This window comes from Symphalangus syndactylus, chromosome X (assembly GCF_028878055.3).
Source record: "Symphalangus syndactylus isolate Jambi chromosome X, NHGRI_mSymSyn1-v2.1_pri, whole genome shotgun sequence".
Lineage (NCBI taxonomy): Eukaryota > Metazoa > Chordata > Mammalia > Primates > Hylobatidae > Symphalangus > Symphalangus syndactylus.
The window spans coordinates 124,733,860-124,759,994 of record NC_072447.2 but is presented as its reverse complement, the minus strand read 5'-3'; positions in this window follow the sequence as shown (position 1 = coordinate 124,759,994).

The window sequence follows — 26,135 nt, the reverse complement described above, 5'->3', positions numbered from 1 at the left end:
TAGCCTTTTAGTATAGTTTGTTGTCAGGTAATGTGATGCCCTCCAGTTTTTTTCTTCTTCTTCTTAGTATTGTTCTGGCTATTCAGGCTTTTTGGTTCCATATTAATTTTAGAATAGTTTTTTTCTATCTGTGAAAAATGACGTTAGTAGTTTCATAGAAATAATCTTGAACATGTACTTTGCTTTGCACAGTATGGCTGTTTTGACAATATTGATTCCTCCAATCCATGAGCATGATGTTTTTCCATTTATGTGTGTCATCTCCGATTTATTTCAGCAGTGTTTTGTACTTCTTTTTGTAGATAATTTTCACCTCCTTGGTTAGCTGTATTCCTAGGTATTTTATTGTTATTGTGGCCATTATAAATGGGATTGCATTATTGATTTGGTTCTCAGCTTGAATGTTAATTGGTGTATAGAAATGCTATTAATTTTTGTACATTCATTTTGTATCTTGAAACTTTACTGAAGTGGTTTATCACTTCTAGGAGCTTGTTAGCAGAGTAATTAGGGTTTTCTAAGTATAGAAGCATATCGTCAGCAAAGAGAGATAGTTTGACATCTTCCTTTGCTATTTGAATGCATTTTATTTTTCTCCTGCCTGATTGCTCTAACTAGGACTTCCATTACTATGTTGTATGGGAGTGGTGACAGTGGACATCCTTGTCTTGTTCCAGTTATCAAGGGGAGTGCTTTTGCCTGCTCAGTGTAATGTTGGCTGTGGGTTTCCAGAAGAATGAAACTGAACCACTACCTATCATCATTAAAAGAAATTCACTCAAGATGGATTAAATTTAAATGTAAGGCTTCAAACTATAAAAATCCTAGAACAAATTCTAGGAATGAAGTATCTTTGTCAATACTAGCCATGGCAAATAATTTATAGCTAAGTCACCCAAAGTAATTGCAACAAAACAAAAATTGACAAGTGGGACCTAATTAAAAAGTTTCTGCACAGCAAGAGAAACTATCAAGGCCACTCAAAAGCCAAACATGAGAGGCAACGTTTGGTGGGAGGAGAAGCAAGCTTTAATTGGAGAGCCAGCAAACCAGAAGATGGTGAACCACCCTTCTAAAGTATCATCTTAAGTTTTAAATTTTATTACAGGGTTTTTAAAGAGAACCTTGGTATAAGAGATATGCAGGAGTGGAACAGAGTGCAAGGTCTGTGTCTCTCGTTCTGATGGTTATCTTGGGTAATTACTTGTCCAGAGGTCTTGTTGGTGTTTTCTTGACTTTAGTCTGATAGTGGTGGACTAATTTTGACACCCCTTAAGTGGGAGGACTCCACAGGGACTCTGTTTCTGGTTTGTTCCAAGATTAGCCCCTGGAATTCCTAAGCAACCATATAATTAGATGAGTGTGCATGGTGCAAGGTAGTGTATAATGAAAAAGGGAGAAAAAGTTTCAAAGCATATTTCAAGGCTATCATCTAAGACTAAAGAAAAAGTTCTAAAATGAATTTCAAACTGGAGACGCTTAGTTAGAAAGGGAGTAAGCAGACAACCTACAAAATGGGAGAAGATATTTGCAAACTATGCATCCAGCAAAGTTTGCAAATAGCAAAAAAATCTAATATTCAGAATCTATAAAGAACTTAATAAACAAAAAACAACCCCATTAAAAAATGGGCAAATGACATAAAAAGACACTTCTCAAAAGAAGTCATATAAGCGGCCAACAAACATATAAAAAAGTGATCATCATCACTAATCCCCAGAGAAACATAAATCAAAATCCTAATGAGATACCATCTCACATCAGTCATTTAACAAATGTCTTTTGTTAAAAAGTCAAAAAATAACAGATGTTGGTGAGGCTGCACAGAAAAGCAAACACTCATACACTGTTTTTGGCAATGTAAGTTAGTCCAGCCACTATGGAAAGCTGTTTGGAGATTCCTCAAAGAACTATTATTTGTAGTTGAAATACCATTTGACTCAGAAATCCTATTACTGGTATATACGCAAGGGGAAATAAATCATTCTACCAAAAAGACACATGTACCCGTATGTTCATTGCAGCACTATTCACAATAGCAAAGACACAGAATCAACCCAGGTGCCCATCAATGGTGGACAGGATAAGGAAAATGTGGTACATACACACCATGGAATACCACACAGCCATAAACACAAATGAAATTGTGTCCTTTACAGCAACATGGATGTGGCTGCTGGCCATTATTGTAATCAAACTAATGTGGAAACAGAAAACTAAATGCTGCATGTTATCACTTATAAGTGGAAAGCAAATATTGGGTACACATGGACACAAAGATGGGAACAACGGACACTTGGAATTAATCATGGGGAGAGAAAGGGAGGTGGGCAATGGCTGATAACCTACTATCAGTTACTATGATCAATACCTGGGTGATGGATTCATTCGAACTCCAAACCTCAGCATCACACAATATACCCAGGATACAAACCTGCACGTGTACCCCCTGATTCTAAAATAAAAGCTGAAAAAAGAAAAATCTGATCGAGAATGATGAAATGGTATAAATATTGGACATGGACATCCCTGTGAACAGAATCAGATTAAAAAAAAAAAAAAGGATAGCCTCTAAACACCCTGAAATTCAAACTCCAAACTGTGCTGTATATGGAAGCTCAGTACCATCTGTATCCAGTGTGAAGTTAACACCACAGCACATTGACTAATCCCAGTGATGACATTTTCTGTAAATCTTCCATAATATCAACGTGCTTCTGTCACTGGAATGTCATATTGTCCACTTCTCTTTGAAATAAAACTATTACCATCAATTCTGAAGAATAAATTTGAATTGTGCTCTAGCTCATATTAACCTCTTTTTATAGGCCATTATACATCCTCATTTTTTATTAAAAGAAATAATTTCCATCATTTCAGAGTTTATAAAGCAATAAACAGCTCTTGATTACTCAGCACTTTTACAGAAATCACATCCTGGTAATTATGTGTTACTCAAAACTGCATAAGTAAAACTATCACCATTATACTAAAATTAACTTAAAAGTCATTTCCCTTGCATTTTCTTAAAATTCTAATTATCTTGCAAGTTTGTTTAGAAAGAGTTAGCTGATATTTCCATCCATTAGTCTTAAAACTAAGCTGACTGGACAGAACAGCTATAGATGGATTGAAGAGGAAATAATGCTATACCTTCATGAACAACTAAGTGAACTGATTTGAATAATCTTTAAAACACAGCGGACTTTTGTACTTGTTTTCTCTGCCTGGAATATTATTTCCCCAGATAGTCATATCGATGCCTTCCTTCCTACATTTATTCAGGTCTATGCTTAGATACGTTATCTGTACCCATTGTCCTTGACTACCCTAACTAAAATAGCCACCACTATACCCTTCATAACTCTGTCTTACAGCTTGCTTTATTTTTCTTCTTAGCACTTATAATTTAGAAGTAAGTGCTTACATTCTGTGTTTGATTTATTCTTGGTGGACACAAACTTTGTCTTCCACAACATCTAGAAGAGTGCCTAGCAGATAGCAAGCACCCAGTAAATATGTTTTAAGTAGATTAATTAATCAACTCAGGAAACTAGTTTATAGATTTCAGCTCCATAGCTTTTTCTAATCTTTTGATCTCCTCAGTGATTACTGGCTTATCCATCTGGGATCAACTACAGGAACGAAAAGAAAGAAGCTAATAGCTAGGACTAAAACAGGGAATTAAAAAATTACAAAAGGCCAATAATAATTTTCAGATATTTTATCTCATTATAAATCATATGAATCAAAGAATTTAAGAATAAATTACAATCTTTCACTTACCAAATGACTGGAATCTTTTCTGTATTATTAAAATTCCTAGTGTTTTTGAGTATCTAAAAAAAAAAAATGGGCAATCTTAGACACTGACAATGAGTATATTATAGACTGGTGCAATCGATCTTGAGGGCAATTTGGCAATAGGTATCAAAACATTAAGTGCATAATGTGGGATATATCAACCTTATTTGGAAGAGGTTCTACTAAGGAAATTATTACTGCTACTTTCAAAGATCATGCTATATGGAAGTTTTTTGCAGTACTGTTTATAGGAGTGAACACTTTAAAACTACCTATACATCAGAAAGTGAGGACTGCTTAAAAATCTATGGAGCATTTATGCAAAAAGATATTATACAACCATTAAAAATAATAATGGTGAATAATATTAAATGTCATTTAATATTAATGAAAAAATTAATTTCCATTAATTTTATTTTTGAATATTTTTATATTCAAAATTAATATGTGATTTTATTGAATATGCCAAGATTTTATTTTTGAATATTTAAAAAAAATTTTTAAGTGTTGGTTGTATAACTATTTTTAAAGTGTACTATAAGGATATAAACCAAAGTGTTATTATTAATTTTCCTATGTATATAATTGTATTACACAATGATTTATTTCTCTTTTTTTGCTTATCTATATTTTCTAAAATTTGTATAATTAACCATTAGTTCTATCACTAAAATGAGATTTTTAAATAATGTTAATTGAATTTCCTTAAAACTAACCAGCTTGCATTGTGGGCACTTCAAGTAAATGTATATCAAGAAGTTTCGCTGAAATATCTGATCAGCTAAAATTGCCTGGATTTTAAAATGTCTATGGTGATGTCTTTCTCTTTATTAAGAATACAAAACATGGCTTTTAAAAATAACATGTGTTTCTCTCTCCACTAATAGAAAAGACCATACAAAACAATATGGATATTCAAAATTATTTTTATACATGGCTCCTAATCTAATCAGATGCACACACATATAATATAATCTCTTAATATTTCATATATTAAACATATGATACTAGCCAGGTGTGGTGGTGCATGACTATAGTCCAAATTACTCAGGATGCTAAGGCAGCAGGATCACTTGAGACCAGGAGTTTGTGAGTGCAGTGAGCTATTATCATGCCACTACACTCCAGCCTGAACTACAGACCGAGACCCTGTCTCTAAATAGATAATTCTATAATATTGCCATAGATGTTGCATTAGTCCATTCTCACACTGCTGTAAAGAACTTCCTGAGAATGCATTATTTATGAAGAAAAGAGGTTTAATTGACTCACAGTTCTGCAGGCTGTATGGGAAGCATGGCTGGGAGACCTCAGGAAAATTACTACCATGACAGAAGACGAAGGGGAAGCAAGCTTACCATGGTGGAGCAGGAGAGAGAGCAAGGGAAGGGCTACACATTTTCAAACAATCAGATCTCCTGAAAGCTCTATCACAAGAACAGCAAGGAAGAAGTCTGCCCCCACGATTCAATCACCTCCTACCAGGCCCCTCCATCAACATGTGGGGATTACAATTCGACATGACGTTTTGGTGGGGACACAGAGCCAAACCATATCAGAACTGTTTTAGCTATACTGTCTAAAAGTGAAAATAATTAATGCAACTACATGCTCTCTCTAGCCTGTAGATAAAATACTCAGATGTTATTTCTCAATGTTTCTTATGGCACAGACATCAGTAATACATTTATCTTTCTTTATGTCTTATAGTAATGTAGTAGATTAGAACCAGAGAATTACTCAATATGTTTAATATATGAAATTCTCTCTACAAGATGGAAGGAAGCATTCTCTTTTCTGCCTATCCAAATTGTTTAAAACTACTCCAAGAATTTATTTTTGGTTTCTCCAATCCACAATGAAACTTCTCTTAGCATTTAAATTCAAATTCAGTATTCTATTACGTGACTTCAGAATATTCTCTGGTTACTCGTAACTCCTTCCCAGATAAATTAGAAAAACTCATGAGGAGAGAGGTTATGAGATTAATTTCATATTTCTCAGAGTAAATACCTATAGATTTGACAATATTCGTTTATGTGTTCATTTATAAAATGAACACCACAAATACTAAAAAACCTTCTTGCTACAAAATGACTAAAAGTACTGGTTAAAAACACACATTTCTATGAACTAAAAAGAAAGTATAAGAACCTTCAGAGAGCTAACTTACTAAAGAAGACTGAAGTCTCAGTTACTATGAAGACATGTGCTGATTCCTGTTCATCTTGAGACTGTCTACTTTGATGCCTATGCAAGGCAGAGGGCATGAATGGCAAAGCCCAGGGTGCTCAAAGGCAGAAGTCCAATAACTGACGCCAAAACAAAACCAGGACCTCAAAGAGTTACATCTTCTGCAAAAGAGTAAACCATAGAATAGCCCATTCCAAAGAGGCAAACAGCAAGGATACCTTCGTGTCTCAATCTTGATGTAAGCCAGAAAAAAAAAAAAAAATCTCCCCCGGAGAATCTAACAAGATAAAGTCCTCTCAGGGGGTTAGAGTCTCAATCTGTATTCTCTCTCAAATGAAAAAAAAAAAACTAAGTGGGACATTTACTTTAAGTAGTACTGAGTTAATGCAAAACCTAAGTGTTTGATAAAAACAAATTAAAGTCCTTGAGGAATTTACTTTGAACATAGACATCAGAATTCCCATAAATACAGTTTCATTATCATGGATTTACCACCAAAAAGTATAGAAACACAAGAAAGCTAGGCACTAGGATCAAAAGCCTGCAAGCGGGGGGTAGAGCGAAGATGGCCGAATAGGAACAGCTCCGGTCTCTAGCTCCCAGCCTGAGCAACACAGAAGACGGGTGATTTCTGCATTTCCGTTTGAGGTACCGGGTTCACCTCACTAGGGAGTGCCAAACAGTGGGTGCAGGACAGTCGGTGCAGCGCACTGTGCACGAGCCAAAGCAGGGCGAGGCATTGCCTCACTCGGGAAGTGCAAGGGGTCAGGGAGTTTGCTTTCCTAGTCAAAGAAAGGGGTAACAGACAACACCTGGAAAATCGGGTCAGTCCCACCCTAATACTGCGCTTTTACAACAGGCCTGGAAAACGGCACACCAGGAGATTGTGTCCCACACCTGGCTCGGAGGGTCCTATGCCCACGGAGTCTTGCTGATTGCTAGCACAGCAGTCTGAGATCAAACTGCAAGGCGGCACTGAGGCTGGGGGAGGGGTGCCCGCCATTGCCCAGGCTTGCTTAGGTAAACAAAGCAGCCAGGAAGCTCGAACTGGGTGGAGCCCACCACAGCTCAAGGAGGCCTGCCTGCCTCTGTAGGCTCCACCTCTGGGGGCAGGGCACAGACAAACAAAAATTCAGCAGGAACCTCTGCAGACTTAAATGTCCCTGTCTGACTGACAGCTTTGAAGAGAGTAGTGGTTCTCCCAGCACACAGCTGGAGATCTGAGAACGGACAGACTGCCTCCTAAAGTGGGTCCCTCACCCCCGAGCAGCCTAACTGGGAGGCACCCCCCAGTAGGGACAGACTGACACCTCACTCGGCTGGTTACTCCTCTGGAACAAAACTTCCAGAGGAACTATCAGACAGCTGAATTTGTGGTCTCACGAAAATCCACTGCTCTGCAGCCACCGCTGCTGACACCTAGCCAAAAGGGGTCTGGAGTGGACCTCTAGCAAACTCCAACAGACCTGCAGCTGAGGGTCCTGTCTGGTAGAAGGAAAACTAACAAACAGAAAGGACATCCACACCAAAAACCCATCTATACATCACCATCATCAAAGACCAAAAGTAGATAAAACCACAAAGATGGGGAAAAAAACAGAGCAGAAAAACTGGAAACTCTAAAAAGCAGAGCACCTCTCCTCCTCCAAAGGAACGCAGTTCCTCACCAGCAACGGAACAAAGCTGGATGGAGAATGACTTTGACGAGTTGAAAGAAGGCTTCAGACAATCAAACTACTCTGAGCTACGAGAGGAAATTCAAAACAATAGCAAAGAAGTTAAAAGCTTTGAAAAAAAATTAGACGAATGGATAACTAGAATAACCAATGGAGAGAAGGGCTTAAAGGAGCTGATGGAGCTGAAAGCCAAGTTTCGAGAACTACGCAAAAATTGCAGAAGCCTCGGTAGCCGATGCGATCAACTGGAAGAAAGGGTATCAGTGATGGAAGATGAAATGAATGAAATGAAGCGAGAAGGGAAGTTTAGAGAAAAAAGAATAAAAAGAAATGAACAAAGCCTCCAAGAAATTTGGGACTATGTGAAAAGACCAAACCTACGTCTGATTGGTGTACCTGAAAATGACGGGGAGAATGGAACCAAGTTGGAAAACACTCTGCAGGATATTATCCAGGAGAACTTCCCCAATCTAGCAAGGCAGGCCAACATTCAGATTCAGGAAATACAGAGAACGCCACAAAGATACTCCTTGAGAAGAGCAACTCCAAGACACATAATTGTCAGATTCACCAAAGTTGAAATGAAGGAAAAAATATTAAGGGCGGCCAGAGAGAAAGGTTGGGTTACCCACAAAGGGAAGCCCATCAGACTAACAGCTGATCTCTCTGCAGAAACTCTACAAGCCAGAAGAGAGTGGGGGCCAATATTCAACATTCTTAAAGAAAAGAATTTTCAGCCCAGAATTTCATATCCAGCCAAACTAAGCATCATAAGTGAAGGAGAAATAAAATACTTTACAGACAAGCAAACGCTGAGTGATTTTGTCACCACTAGGCCTGCCATACAAGAGCTCCTGAAGGAAGCACTAAACATGGAAAGGAACAACCGGTACCAGCCCCTGCAAAAACATGCCAAATTGTAAAGACCATCGAGGCTAGGAAGAAACTGCATCAACTAACGAGCAAAACAACCAACTAACGTCATAATGACAGGATCAGATTCACACATAACAATATTAACTTTAAATGTAAATGGGCTAAATGCTCCAATTAAAAGACACAGACTGGCAAACAGGATAAGGAGTCAGGACCCATCAGTGTGCTGTATTCAGGAAACCCATCTCACATGCAGAGACACACATAGACTCAAAATAAAGGGATGGAGGAAGATCTATCAGGCAAATGGAAAACAAAAAAAGGCAGGGGTTGCAATCTTAGTCTCTGATAAAATAGACTTTAAACCAACAAAGATCAAAAGAGACAAAGAAGGCCATTACATAATGGTAAAGGGAACAATTCAACAAGAAGAGCTAACTATCCTAAATATATATGCACCCAACACAGGAGCACCCAGATTCATAAAGCAAGTCCTCAGTGACCTACAAAGGGACTTAAACTCCCACACAATAACAATGGGAGATTTTAACACCCCACTGTCAACATTAGACAGATCAACGGGACAGAAAGTTCACAAGGATATCCAGGAATTGAACTCAGCTCTGCACCAAGCAGACCTAATAGACATCTACAGAACTCTCTACCCCAAATTAACAGAATATACAATTTTTTTCAGCACCACACCACACCTATTCCAAAACTGACCACATAGTTGGAAGTAAAGCTCTCCTCAGCAAATGTAAAAGAACAGAAATTATAACAAACTGTCTCTCAGACCACAGTGCAATCAAACTAGAACTCAGGATTAAGAAACTCACTCAAAACTGCTCAACTACATGGAAACTGAACAATCTGCTCCTGAATGACTATTGGGTACATAATGAAATGAAGGCAGAAATAAAGATGTTCTTTGAAACCAACGAGAACAAAGACACAACATACCAGAATCTCTGGGACACATTCAAAGCAGTGTCTAGAGGGAAATTTATAGCACTAAATGCCCACAAGAGAAAGCAGGAAAGATCCAAAATTGACACACTAACATCACAATTAAAAGAACTAGAAAAGCAAGAGCAAACACATTCAAAAGCTAGCAGAAGGCTAGAAATAACTAAAATCAGAGCAGAACTGAAGGAAATAGAGACACAAAAAACCCTTCAAAAAATTAATGAATCCAGGAGCTGGTTTTTTGAAAAGATCAACAAAATTGATAGACCACTAGCAAGACTAATAAAGAAGAAAAAAGAATCAAATAGATGCAATAAAAAATGAAAAAGGGGATATCACCACCGATCCCACAGAAATACAATCTACCATCAGAGAATACTACAAACACCTCTATGCAGATAAACTAGAAAATCTAGAAGAAATGGATAAATTCCTCGACAAATACACCCTCCCAAGACTAAACCAGGAAGAAGTTGAATCTCTGAATAGACCAATAACAGGCTCTGAAATTGTGGCAATAATCAATAGCTTACCAACCAAAAAGAGTCCAGGACCTGATGGATTTACAGCAGAATTCTACCAGAGGTACAAGAGGGAACTGGTACCATTCCTTCTGAAACTATTCCAATCGATAGAAAAAGAGGGAATCCTCCCTAACACATTTTATGAAGCCAGCATCGTCCTGATACCAAAGCCTGGCAGAGACGTAACCAAAAAAGAGAATTTCAGACCAATATCCTTGATGAACATTGATGCAAAAATCCTCAATAAAATACTGGCAAACCGAATCCAGCAGCACATCAAAAAGCTTACCCACCATGATCAAATGGGCTTCATCCCTGGGATGCAAGGCTGGTTCAACATACGCAAATCAATATAAAAGGTTAAGAAACATGAAAGATACCATAAGGACATCTAATATACATCCACTGTAGTTACAAACAGAAAAATGAGAGAATAGGGACAGAAAATACTTGAAGAAACAATAGGTGTGAATATTCCAGAATTGTTACATAAATCAATCTTCAGATACAAGAACAATATTTCTTCAAGATAAAAAAAAATAAATCTACTCCAAGACTTATCACAGTGAAACTGCAGAATAAGTCAATGAAAAAAACACTAAAAGCTGCCAGAAATAAAAGACAATGTACATACACACAAAAATAAAAAGTAGATGGATGGTGGACTATACAACACTACCAATGATAGCTAGAAAATAGTGCAAAAGTATCTAAAAATTGTTGAGGTAAGATAACTGTTAGAGTTATATTATTACAATTAAGATTGTAAAACAATCTTAATATGGGCCAGTTAAAGACATTTTCAGACAAACAAAAGGATTCATGACCAACGGATATTCTCTAATAAAAATTTCAGATAATATAATCCAGAAAGAATTAAGATGACTCCAGGATGAAGGCAAAAAATAATGTTGATTATAGTGAATGAGTGAATTCCAGAACCAGTGAACTATGGATTTATACCAACTATAAGCAATCTTACCTGGAAAAAATAAATGTAGAGAACTAGAGCATAACTAAATCACACCACAGGAAAAATCTAGTTAAAAAGAGGGAGGAAATCAATATAAAAACAAGGTTTGATGTTATAAAATAAATGTGGTGGTTAATTTATTCCAGCTTATTAATTAGAGTTGTTCATCCCATACTATCCCTTAGAATGTATTGTCCTTTTATAGACAACAATGACACCCTGGCCTGCCAATGTTGGAACATGTCCTGTGAGTTATTTTACAAGGAGGGATGGGTTTGCTCTGAGATAGCCGCCTGGTGATTAGTGATCCATATTATAAGGAAGAGGATCAGTGCTAATAAGGGTTAGAGTGTCCATGTGAGTCCTCAGTAGGCAAAACTAATTGAGTGTTCCTTGAGAAAAATTGTCTCAATTAGGTGAAATTCCAACAGCTCCACTATAGTATCAGACCGCCTTTATCACAGAGTTCCTTCTACTGTTAAACTAGAAGACCTGGGACACACTAAACAGTATTCCCTCAGACTAAAATTAAGAAAGAAAAAAGTGAGCACATACAAGAAATCTCTATCTTCTCCATCCTTAGTTGACGAGTTGGCCCAATGAATGAATCACTTGCAAATCCCAAGAAACCCCTTATTGAAAGAGAACAGATCACTAATAGTAAATAAGTGTGGACCAATTATGACCCTATTAGCTGCATACAAAGGGAAATAGAAACTTGGGGGACATATTAAAAAATGAGAGCTCAAAGATAGCCACTCTTTACAAAATCCCAAAGGGAATCGGGCTGTTGTTAGGTTCATAATGCATCACAGCATTCACATTCTATGTCATTTACTATTTTCAGCTGGTTGATGTAAACTCACAAGGAAAGAAAAAATTTTATTAGATAAACTTTCAAGGATGGGAGTGGAGGTTTAGGAAAAGGTTAAAAGATATTAAACCTCCCCATTTTCTGAAATATCTGGTCTCCCCATTTTGCTTCATAATGGGATACTATACATACACAGATGATAATAATGCTTTACTTATCAAATTATTTTCCATTTGTCATCTCATTCTATTTCCACATGCCTCCAGTGTAATAAGGCAAATTTTACTCTCCATATACAGAAGATATGAAAACTAATAAACAAAAACATAAGTGCCTAGTCCAAGATTAAATGTCTTATCATCAGTGGAATGTTTAATTCCTATTCCACTGCTCTACTAAGTATAATGGTTCTAAATAATACTGCCTGGGTTTCAATCTCACCTCTGCCACTTGTTACCTATGCGAGATGGAACACCACGTTACTTAAACTCTCTAAATCTCGGAGTATTTTTTTATGTGTTTGTAAAACCAAGTTGATAATAAAGATTAAATGTGACACACATAAAGTCAATTACACATTGTTAAGTCCTCTGTGTGTAATTGATTTACTAAGCACTTTGAACTGAGTAGCTTTATTTTTCTCTAATCACTGCTCTCCTAACTCCATGGAAATTCCCATTTTGGTCCCTTACTGCCTCCTGGACTTACTTCAAAAAATATGCAGTCACCTTCAGGTGTTATAGATTAACCTAGTTAAAATTCCAATACCATATTCAATGTAAATATTATCCCTTTTCCTGCACTAGCCACTAACCTCCACCTTTCAGACTGGACAGGCTTATGGGCCCAGGAACCACTGTGAGAAGTGAGAATATGGAGTGGGCTTCATTTGCACTTCCCCTTTCCTTCCAGAACTAACGGGTGAGGGAATTGATCATCTTGTTTTGGAATTCCTCCTCCCTTTCTCTATTCAATGCCTAACTTGCTAATGTTGAGGGATTGGGAAGAAAATAGTGACGGAAGAACAAACATCTTTTCCCAACTGCCCACAGTCATAATCCCCTCTTTGCTCATTGCCATTGTTTTTCTGGCTAATGCTGACTAGCCATGGATACCTTCTCAGTGTCAGGCATCAAATGGGATTCATAATTTTGGGGGAAACTGCTACAAAGGCCTCTATACTGTGCAGTTTTATAATAGAAGAAATCTGCCTCCTGTTCAATATTTTCCACCACTCCCACCTGCTCACAGTATGCTTTACCTACCTGTTAATGGGTAATTCTGTTGGATTGGTGTATCAGCAAGACAGTTCAGGTTTAGCTACCTTCTCCAGTGACCAACTCACCCACAGAAAACTCATGCATCCTTACTACACCAACCCATGAGAGCATAAGCTGTTTCACTAAAGCCTCTTCTCTCACCCATTTGCCTGTCTACATGTTCCCTTACCCTGCTCAGCAAGGCATATATCAGCAAGACACATGTCCCATCTGGAAATGAGATGCCAGTCTGCCCTATTGAAAGCAAGCCACCACTGTTTCTCACATGGATTATCACAATAGCCTACTAACAGGCATCACTACTTTCAATCTTGGCAATTTTTAGTTATGAAAACTTAGGTTATTCCATGTCACTTCTTAGCTCAATAATCTCTAGCACTCCCCATCTCAGAGGAAAAATCAAAATCCTTAAAAGAACCTATAAAACCCTACACGTACCAATTACCTGCTGTTTCTCAATTCATTTCCTAACTATGCTTTTTCTCTTTCTCGTCCTGCTCCGGTCACACTGTCTCCTTGCTAAAAGCTGTTAACCTGTCTACCCTAGAAATAATCCATGATTTATATATCTCTTTTATCCCAAAATATCCTTGTCCCAGGTCATATATTCCTCAGGAATTACTCCCTCTATGGCAATAATTAACTCTGCTTGATAAACACTTAAACGCTAATGTGACAATGAATGTTATTAATGAGTGAATATCTTACTTTATCTAGTTAATATGTTTACATGTTAATGCTGACACTCCATAGACTAAGTACAATATTGCCATTGTGAGAATTTGGGGAACTATTCTTGGTCAATGGAAGAATTGTTTTTGAAGTGGTAGATCATTCAGTGTCTCTCAAATCACAATACAGTTAACTCTTAAAAAAAAGCAGAGGCTAGTGGCACTGACCATCTTACTGCAGTTAAAAATCCATGTATAACTTTGGCCTCCTCCCAAAATGTAACTACGAGTAGCCTACTGTTGACTAAAGCTGAACTGATAAACAGTTAACACAGATTTTGCATGTAACATGTATTATATATCGTATTCTTACAATGAAGCAAACTAGAGAAAAGGAAATGTTATTAAGAAAGTCATCAGTGGCTCATGCCTGTAATCCCAGTACTTTGGGAGGCCAAGGTGGGTGGATCATGAGGTCAGGAGATTGAGACCATCCTGGCTAACAGTGTGAAACCCTGTCTCTGCTAACAATACAAAAAAATAGCCAGGCATGGTGGTGGGAGCCTGTAGTCCCAGCTACTCGGGAGGCTGAGGCAGGAGAATGGTGTGAACCCGGGAGACGGAGCTTGAGCTTGCGGTGAGCTGAAATCGTGCCACTGCACTCCAGCCTGGGCAATAGAGCAAGACTCCGTCTCAAAAAAAAAAAAAAAGTCATAAGGAAGAGAAAATATATGTAGTATTAATTAAGTAGAAGTGGATCAACATAAAAGTCTTCATCTTACTCAACATCACATTGAGTAGGCTGAGAAAAAGGAGGTGTTAGTCTTGCTGTCTCAGTGATGGCAGAGGTAGAAGAAAATCCACATGTAAGTGAACTCATGAAGTTCAAACCCACGTTATTCAAGGCACAACTGCACATTAGTGTCAGTTTGCTTTTCTTATTTTCACACTTTATTATTTTTATTTTGTATTTTCAACATTTAAGTTCAAGGGTACATGTGCTCTTAATTCAGAAAGCCAGTCTTCAAGCTCTGAGATTCGTTTGGTCTATTCTGCTATTAATACTTGTGATTGTGTTGTGAAGTTCTTGTAGCATGTTTTTCAGCTCCAACACGTCAATTATGTTCCTCTCTAAACTGGCAATTTGGGCTGTCAGCTCCTGTGTTGTTTTAACGTGATTTTTAACTTCTTTGCATTGGGTTACAATACGCTCCTCTAGCTCAGTGAAGTTTGTTATTATCCACATTGTGAAGGCTACTTCTGTCATTTCAGCCATCTCAGCCTTAGCCCTGTTTTGAGCCCTTGTTGAAGAGGTGTTTTGGTCATTTAGAGAAAAAGGGTCACTCTGGTTTTTTGAGTTTTCAGTATTTTTGCATTGATTCTTTATCATCTTTGACAGCTTATCTACCTTCAATCTTTGAGGTTGCTGACCTTTGGATGGGGTTTTTGTGGGTTGTTGTTGTTGTTGATGATTTTTGTTTGTTTTACTTTTAACTGTCTGGCTACTCTTCTGTAGTACTGCTGCGGTTTTCTGTGAGTGCCCTCCAGACTCTAGTTTCCTCAGTTATTCCCATACCTGGAGGTATCACCAGTGAAGGCTAAGAAACAGCAAAGATGGCAGCCTGCCCCTTCCTCTGGAAGCTGCATCCCAGTGGGGCATTGACCTATTGCCAGCCTGAATGCATTTGTAGGAGATGGCTGGGGAACCCTGTTGGGAGGTCTCATCCAGTCTGAAGGAACAGGATCAGGAACCTGCTTAAAGAAGTGGACTCAGGCAATTCAAACACACTTTGTTCAAGGCTCAACTGTACATAAATGTCAGTTTGCTTTTCTTGTGCACAGAGCACCAGGCTTAATAATTATCTCTTCTGGTTATAATTGTGATGCTTTATAATTGTATCAGAATATTTTATTGTTCATTTATGTATTCGAAAGCCTTTCTACATGGAGGCATGTTACCCATAGATAGATCTCTCCTTCCTAATCAAGAAATTTTCACAACCTGCTTTAGTTACTAGTTCATAAATTAAATAATCCTTAAAAAATGTTTCATTTTCTTTATAAAATCTATCTAATGTGGAAAGAGGGCACCTGTACTGTAAAAAAAGAGCACAGAACTTCTCAGACAAGCACATGATGCCAATATTATGTGTAATGAGAAATCTGACAACATTATAACAGATTAGAAACAATTCTTCTGAAACATATATAAGCTTCTATTTTGTCTAACTTGGATTAAGAATCATGCTCATTCCCTGTACATGCCACCTAAATGAATCTGAATACAGGTAGTCCCAAAAGAACCTTGGATATCAAAGGAATTCATTATCAAGTTTCATTTTGGATGGGACTAATCTATACAGACAAGGGTGAGATAATTATAATTACTACCAATTCATAGTAGACTGCAATCTTTGGTAGAGATAGGTTTAATGCCTGAGCATTTTTCATCAAACCTCTTGCATATTTACACATGCAATGTATGTAATTTATCTAGCCTCACTTTTAGGAGGTAATCACTATATTGTTCTATTATTTGATATTCCAATATCCCAGATTATTATTCATTTTAGCATAGTCTATTTAAAAAGTTTCTACAGTGGTCATCATTATAAAGAAATTTATTCATCAAACTCTAACATCCACAAGCACTGTGTCATTTTCACAGAAACTACAATCCAGAAAAGATAATATGACAGCTGCCCTGACACCAAGGGTAGATTCTGAAAGAGGATCAGACATAAAGCCCAAGGGACACTTGAAAAACCAATTCAAAACCAAGCCCAAGGGAGTATAGCTTTATATAAAAGATCACAAGTACCTCAGGCACCATTAATTTTGAAATCACTGCCACCTCTCAAATGAGGTGCTTTCTTAGAAATAATGAGGTACTGATATACTTTTTGTAGCTATGATGCATCTGAGACCTTACCAAATTGTCATTTCCTCAAAAAATTTAATGAAAGAAAAATATCAGTAAAAGTACATGCTCAGAAGTTCTGGTTTTGCATTCAATTTCATACCAAGTGAATTTATACAGACAAATACAAAAGATCTTTCAGAAATAAAGAATTCAAATATTATTGCTTAAAAGGAAGATGAAATGATCAGAAAAAGAGATAGACAGGCACATGCCTGACCATTTTCATGACATGTGGTTTTGAATATGAAACATGCAAAATTTGTCAATTACTTGCTGCCATACCTTAGAAAGTTCTTTTGGTGCAATATCCTTGCTAGTAACCTGGGCAGGGTATTATATGCATCTTGCCACTGCTGCATATAATTTGTACATGAATAAAGAAAAACTTTCTAATGTAACAAACTTCTAAGTAGGGGTCTTAATAGCTAAGAATGTTGTTATATTAGAAATCTCATAGATTCATCAAAGCAAAGATATTTTTCCTGGAATAACAATAGAGTTACTGTACACATCTAATAGGATTTGGAACACACACACACACATACTCATTTTTAAAAATTATAGGTGCCAAGTAACAGCTTCAGTTTATTCTATTCACTGTGTCACTGTTTGGGGCAAGAAACAGAAAAATGAGTTTAGATATCATAAACAATATAAAACAGATTTAAGTAAGCAGAAACCAGTTCTCGAGTGTAGGTGCCAACAATTTGCAAGGATTCCCCATGCTGTGTCTTTGGTGTATGACAAATTGTTACCACAGTATTTAATTTGGGAAAGTAGTTCACAGAGAACAATAAAGACACCTAGGAGGAGAAAGTCGCTATTGAACAAACAAAAGGGGACACAAAACTTTCAAGGATAAACCTCTGGCATGTATGATTATATCTCACTCCCCTACTTACGATTCCCTCTGACTACAACCGCAGCTTATCTAAATCCTTCTTTATCCAGAGGGTTTTCCTCAAGGCCTACCTCCTCTACAATTTGATTCACCCCATCCATACAGAAAAAGCTTTCTACAAGCTGTTATTGACGTAAATAACATACCAAATTGTACCTGGTTGCTTGCTAATTGTCTCAGGGATGATTTTTGCTTCTCTATTTAAATAGACTGCATGGTCCCTGAGGAAAAGGACAATTTTTCATATATTAATATGTGTAACAATACTGAGTATTCAAATTTAATAGATAGTATAAACTGATTGACATATAGTAATTCAGCATTCTACCTTAAGAGCTATGCTTAGATAAAAATAATTGGCTAGGGGAAGGCTTCAAGATGGCTGACTACAGGCATTTTGTACTTGCTTCCTCCACTAAGATGGACCAAAATATCGAGTAGGTAATTATACTTTGAACAGATCATCCAAGAGAGAACACCAGAATTCAAGAGAAGTGTGACAGGCAATACTTAAAGCAAGCAAGGATAAGAAAATGAGGCAGCCTACTCAACTGGGATTGGCTGGGAGATGACAGTGACTTCCCAATATGGGGAAAAGATAAATGAGTCACTCAGTGGTCCACATTCCACCAGGGACACATGTAATCCTAGCTACCAGATAGCCCCTTGACCCTCATGGGCCATGAAAATAACATAGGCAGCTACCAGGAGTTTGTACAATGGTACTGCCCTAGGGAGGAAGCTCATGCTTGGTCCCTCACATTCTCTGAGACCTATGCAGCTACAGAAATGCACCATTTTAGAGCTCTGCCCCTAACAGACTACACATTGTCTTAAGAGTCCATCAGCTCCAGGGCTGAGGTGCAAGAAGAGCACGGATTGCTACTCCTGGGGCTTAGCTGTAAATGACTGCAGAATACCATACCCAAGGAAAAGGCATGACTGAGTCCTTTAGGACTGAGATGCCTTTAGAACTGAGGTGAAAGTGAGGTGCAATCCTAGAGCCCCACCCCAACAGGCTGTGCACTCTCCTGGAGCTCAGCAGCACTGGGACTGAGGCACAACAGAAGAGTTGACTGAATCCAGACCTTAAGGACAAGCAATCACAGGCTACTACACCCAGAGCTGAGGTGCAAGCACCACTGGGACCAAGGAATGAGTAGTGAACACACTCCCTACTCACTGGCCTGGGCTGCTATCACTAAACATGGCACCATCCCCGCCCCGCAGGGACAGGGCAGCAGCACGGAATGCACACCTGCACGCAAATATTCTGTGCATGGCCTGGGGATCACTCCACTCCTACATATCACACAACCAGCACCTGTACACACAATTGAGGGGCCTAAAGATAAACCAGCCCAGCTCAGCTTTGCCAATGCCCCCCACCCTATGTCAGAGCACACATTCCTGGAGACAGGGCATTGCCCAGCCCAGTCCACTACCATTAGTACCTAAACACTCTTCTCAGGGGCTTGAGGTTGGGACTACCCACCTGGCCACTACCACAACAGCAGGCACCTACTTACATATGCCACCTGTGGGCCTGGAGACTGGCTTGCCAAGCCCATCACAGCCACTGCTAGCATCACCATGCATTGGTTGAGATCCAGAGGGTCATCCTGCCACTGCCATGGCCATTGCCATGTCACACCAGCTATCCAGGGACCCAAAAACTTTTCCACCTCCACAGTTCATGGCTGCCACTAACAGCATCTTAGTATTCTACCTGGAGGCCCAAGAATCAGCCCACCTGAACATACTAACACCCATGCCAGTGTATACCACTCAGTGGCCCAAGGAAAGCCAAATGCAGCCCCAGCTGCCACCACTGGAGTCCAAAGCATGACCTACTTAAAATCCCAGTACACAGAAAACCTGCCACACAACCTGCACTAATAACTGCATCCTACGCCACTGAGAAAATTACAGATATCACTGATGCTGTTTACAACCAAAGAAATCATATGAAGACTGTACTACTTCCTGTACCTAAAATGAAAACCAAAGTGCCCTATTCAAAAAACTTCATAGATTTGTCCTCAGGAAAAAGTCCTCCCTTATAAAAGCAAATTCAAAAAAGTGGAAGAAGCTACGATTATACCAGATGCACAGATATCAGCATAAGGACATGGGAAACATGAAAAAGCAAGGAAACATGACACCTCCAAAGGAACACAATAATTCTCCAGAGACATATTCTAATAAAAAAAATCACAGAATCTTAGAAGAATTAAAATTATTGACATTCAAGAAGTTCAATGAGATACAAGAGAATTCTGAAAAACAAAGAAATCAGAAAAACCATTTACAATATGAATAAGAAATTTACCAAAGAGATATCATAAAAAATAATTGAATAGAAACTCTGGAACTAAAGAATTCATTGATTGACCAACAGAATACATTTGAAAACTTCAAGAGCAGACTACATCCAGAAGAAGAAAGAATCTCAGAACTTGAAGCTAGGTATTTTAAAATAACCAAGTAGACAAAAATAAATTTAAAAGAATTAAGTAAGCCTTCATGATACATGGGACATCATAAAGTGACCAAATGTATAAATTATCAGTATTCCAGGAGGAGAAGAGAGAGCAAAAGGGTTCTAAAACCTATTTAAAGATATGATAGTAGAAAACATCCCAAATTTAACAAGGGACTTAGATATTCAGATACATGAGGCATAGTGATCTCGAAACAAATACAGTGCAAAAATGTGCCATGTGGCACATTACAGTCAAAATGTCTAAATGCCAATGACAAAGAAAAAATTCTAAAAATAGTAAGATACATGTCTAGTCACCTGTAAAGGAACCCTCATCAGACTAATAGTGGATTTCTCAGTAGACATCTTACAGGCCAAGAGGGCATGAGATGATATATTCAAAATGCAAGAAAGAAAAAAAAACTGTCAAAGATACTACAACCAGCCAAATTATCCTGCATAATTGAAGGAAAATATACAGTCTTTCCCAGGCAAGCACAAGCTAAAAGAATTCATCACCACTTGACTGAAATCATCAAGAAATCATCAAGGAAGCCTTAAACCTGGAAGTGAGGGGACATTTACCATTACAAAACACACAAAAGTATAAAATTCAATGGTAAACCAAACACACAAATGAGAAACAGAAAGAATTCAAATGATATCACTACAGATAAAAAGGATATCACTATAGATCAATGGCAAACCACAATGAAAAACAATAAGAAAAAAAGAAACTAAGAATATACAAAGCAACCAGAAAACAATTAACAATATGATAGAAACAAACCTCATATATCAATAATAACCTTGAATGTAAATGGATAAATTCTTTACTTAATAGATACAGACTGGCTGAATGAATTTAAAAACTACATGATCCATTTATATCATGCCTACAGAAAACACATTTTACCTGTAAAGACATATAAACTAAAAGGAAAGCAATGGGAAAATATATTTTACACAAATGTAAACCAAAAGTGAGCAGGAGGAGCTACACTTAGATAAAACAGACGTTAAGACTCAAACAATAAAAATCAATACAAAAAGACAAAGAAGGCCATTATATAATGATAAAGGGATCAATCTAGCAAGAGGGAAGAATTATTCTAAATATATAGTTAGCCAACACTGGAGCACCTAGATTAATAAAGCAAATATTATCAGATCTAAAAAGAGAGATAGACTCTGTATTAGTCTGTTTTTGCATTGCTATAAAGAACTGCCCAAGACAGGGTAATTTACAAAGAAAAGAAGTTTAATTGACTCATAGTTCCACATAGCTGGGGAGGCCTCAGAAAACTTACAATCATGGCAGAAGGGAAAGTAGGCACCTTCTTCACAAGATGGGCAGGAGAGAGCATGAGCATTTGAAGGAGGAATTATCAAACACTTATAAAACCATCAAATCTCGTGTAATTCACTCACTGTCACAAGAACAGCATGGAGGAAACTGCCCCATGAGCCCAATCACCTCCCTCCCTCATACATGGGGATTACAAGTACCTCATTCAACACATGCAGATTACAATTTGAGATGAGACTTGGGTGGGGACACAGAACCAAACCATATCAGACTCCAATACAGTAATAGTGGGGGACATTAATATCCCATTAGATGGATCATCAAGACAGAAAATCAATTAAGAAAAATTGGATAAAAACTAGACTTTAGACAAAATGGACCAAACAGACATTTTTAAAACAATTTACCCTGCAACTTGAGAATGTACATTATTCTCACCAGCACATGGTGCGTTCGCCAAGAGAGACCATATATCTGGCTCCAAAACAACTATCAACAAAATTTTTAAAACTAAAATCATTTCAAGCATCCGCTCAGACCACAGTGGAATAATATGAGAAATCAATACCAAGAAGAACTTTAGAAAATATACAAACACATGGAAGTTAAACAACAAGCTCCTAAATGACAATTGGGTCAATCAAAAAAATTTCTTAAAACAAATGAAAACAGGAACAGCATGTATCAAAACCTACAGGATACAGAAAAACCAGCACTAAAAGAAAAGTTTATGGCAAGAAATTCCTGCATCAAAAAAGTAGAAAGACTTCAAATAAGCAATTTAATGATGCAATTAAAGGACCGAGCAAGCAAGAACAAAACACATTCAAAATTAGCAGAAGGAAATAAATAATAAAGAGCAAAACTAAACAAAATAGTGACTTAAAAATGGTACAACAAACCAGTGAAAAGTTAGTTTCTTGAAAAGATGAAAAAAAATTAATAAACCACTAGCTAAACTAACCAAGATGAGAGAAGACCGAAGTAAACAAAATCAGAAATGAAAAAGGAGGTATCAGAACAGATACCACAGAAATACAAAAGATCATCAGGGACCATTATGAACAACTATACGCTGACAGACTGGAGTATCTAGAGGAAATGGATAAATTCAAGAAAACACACAACTTGCCAAGATTAAGTCAGGAAGAAATAGTAAACCTGAATGGAACAATAATAAGCAGTGAGATTGAATCACTAATAAAAAGTCTCCCACACACTAAGGCAGGTATTCTTAAAGAAGAGGAGTCAAAGACAGCAGATAGAGTTGGAGGAAGAGAAATGGGTAATAAAAGAAGAGCTTAGCAAGGAGAGGGCAGATGCTTCTATTCCTAAGCTTGTCATTAGAAACGTTGTATATATGTGTTTGAGTTACTTTTTGTAAATCAGGGAGAGAAACTTCCTATCACTACCTCTCACATCTGCTGCTGTATCAGGCTCTTCATTTTTGTTCCAGGTAGCAGCTATTGTAGACTACTTCCTTACCAGTGAACACTGTCTGGGGAGTTAAGAAAGAAAAACTTTCAGTGTCCCAAGGTGACTGACTAGAATAATATAAATTTCTGTGGTAAAATGAAGAAAAGAAAAAATAATAACAAGTCTCCCAACACACAAAACCCAGGACTGCATGGATTTACTGTCAAAATCTACTAAACATATAAAGAATGAATAATATCAATCTTCCTGAAACTCTTACAAAATAATGAAGAGGAGGGAATTCTCCTTAATTCATTCTACAAAGACATCATGACCCTGATATCAAAACTAGATAAGGATACAAAAATGAAAAGAAAAGAAAACTACAGGCCAATATACTTGATGAACATTGACATAAAAATCCTCAAAAAATACTAGGAGAATGCGGCAGCATATCAAAAAGATAACACACCATGATCAAGTGGGATTTATACCAGAGATGCAATGATAGTTCAACATAGGCAAGTCAATATATGTGATACATTACATCAATGAAATTAAAAACTAAAACCATATAATCATCTCAATGGATGCAGAAAATGCAACTGATAAAAATCAACATTGCTTCATGATAAAAACTCTCAAAGTAGGTATAGAAGGAACATACCTCAAAATAATAAAGTCCATATACAACAAATTCATAGCTAACATCATACTGAATGGGGAAAAGTTGCAAACCTTTCCTCTAAGAACTGAAACAACACACTTTCACCATTCCTATTCAACATAATACTGGAAGTCCTAGCCAGAACAATCATACAAGAGAAATAAATAAATGAAATCCAAAGTGGAAAGAGGAAGCTAAATTGTCCCTCTTTGCAGATAACATAATCTTATATTTAGAAAAACCAAAAGACTTTAATTGTTAGAACTGATAGACGAATTCTCTAAAGTTGCAGGATACAAAATCAACATAAAAAATCAATAATGTGTTCATATACTAACGATGGAACAGCCAAAAAAGAAATCAATAAGGCAATATCATTTATAATACCTATAAAAAATAAAGCATAAAGTAGTAAGTGTGACCAAGGAAATTAAAATCTCTACAAGGAAAATTACAAAATACAGATGAAAGAAACTGAAAAGGACACAAACAAATGGAAAGACATCTCACGTTCAAGAATTAGAAGAATTAACATGGATAAAACGTCCATACTGCCCTAAGCCATCTACAGATTCAATGCAATCCCTATTAAAACGCCAATGACATTATTCATATCAATAAAAATAAAATCCTAAAATGTATGAAACCAAAATGAGCCCAAATAGGCAAACAAATCCTGTGCAAAAACAACAAAGCTGGAGGCATGACACTACCTGACTTCAAAATATATTACAAGGGTATAGCAACCAAAACAGCATGGTATTGATATAAAAATAGATAATGGAACAGATTAGAGAACCCAGATGTAAGGTTACATGTTTACAGCCAACTGATTTTCAAAATAGGCATGAAGATCAGACATGGGAAAGAATATCCTCTTCAATAAATTAGGCTGGGAAAATTGGATATCCATATGCAGAAGAATGAAACTGTATCCTTAGCTCTCAGTATATACAAAAATCAACTCAAGATGGATTAAAGAATTAAATGTAAGACCTAAAACTATAACACCACCAGAAGAAAGCATAAGGAAAACACTCCAGAGTATTGGTCTAGGCAAAGATTTTATGGCTAAGGCCTCAAAAGCACAGACAACTAAACAAAAATAGACAAACCTACTATACCAAACTAAAAAGCTTCTTTACAGCAATGAAAACAGTCAACAGGGTAAAAAGACAACTACTGAATGGGAGAAAATATTTGCAATTTATTCATCCAAAAAGGGATTAATATCCAGGACATATAAGGAACAATACAAAACAAATAACCCTATTAAAAAGTTTGCAAAGGACTTGAATTGGCATTTCTCAGAAGACATACCAATGTCCAACAAGTAGATGAAAAAATGCTCAAAATAACTAATAATCAGAAAAATGCAAATCAAGACAACAATGAGATATTATCTTAACCCAGTTAGAATGGCTATTATTAAAATGATCAAAAAAAAGAGAAGCTGAAAAAGATATAAAGAAAAGGGAACTCGTATACACTGTTAGTGGGAATGTAAATTAGTACAATCATTATAGAAAATGGTATGGAGATAACTCAAAAACTAAAAATGCATCTGCCATATGACCCACCAATTCCACTACAGGGATATCTATTCAATGGAAATGAAATCAGTATGTCACTGGGATATCTGCACGTGCATGTTTATCACAGGACTATTCATAATAACAAAGATATGCAATCAACCTAAGTGTCCATCAACAGATGAATGGATAAGAAAATGTGGTATATATACACAGTGAAATACTATTTGGCCATAAAAAGGAAGGAAATCATGTCATTTGCAGCAACATGGATGGAACTGGAGGTCATTACAGTAAGTGAAATAACCTAGGCACAGATAAACAAGTATTGCCTGTTCTCATTCATATTTGGAAGCTAAAAAATTAGATCTTTTCAATGTAGAGAGTAGAGTAATAGACACTAGAGGCTGGGAAGAGTGGATGGGCAGGAAGGAGTATGAAGAGAAATAGATCAATGAGTACAATGATACATTAGAAAAAATGTGCAAGTTATACTATTTGAGAACATAGTAGAGGGATTACAGTTAACAACAATGTATCGTATATTTCAAAGTAGCTAGAAGAGAGGAGTTGAACTGCTGCCAACACATAAAAATGATCATCTCAAATATCCTGTCGTGATCATTGCATATTACATTTTGCATGTAACAAAATATCACATGTACTCCTTAAATACGTAAAACATCATGTATCACTAAAAAAGGCCTATGCTTAACCTCTGCAAATTGGGAAGCAGCAAAGGCCAAAATAAGAATAAGGCTCAACTAAAGTTAGGAGTTAGCTGAAATATTGAAGACTGCCTAGAATCTTTAAGTGTTACTGTCAGTAGCACTACATGAAGTTATTTTGCCCAGCCCCCTGCCTTAAGGCAGATGAGTATTTAACTGAATTTGTTCTCTTACCAAAGAACACAGAGAAAGAAACACACATTTCAGTATAAATGGCTACTACAATATCTTATTCCCCCATCAGTTAAAAGTTTTACCTCTGCAATACAAAATCTCATGAATTTATGCTATCTCAAACACACAATGATTCCTCTGATTATTTCTTTTCATTTAAAATTGAAGACTTGGTTGGGTATTACGTTGCCAAAACTACTGAAAAATGCTTCATGATAGG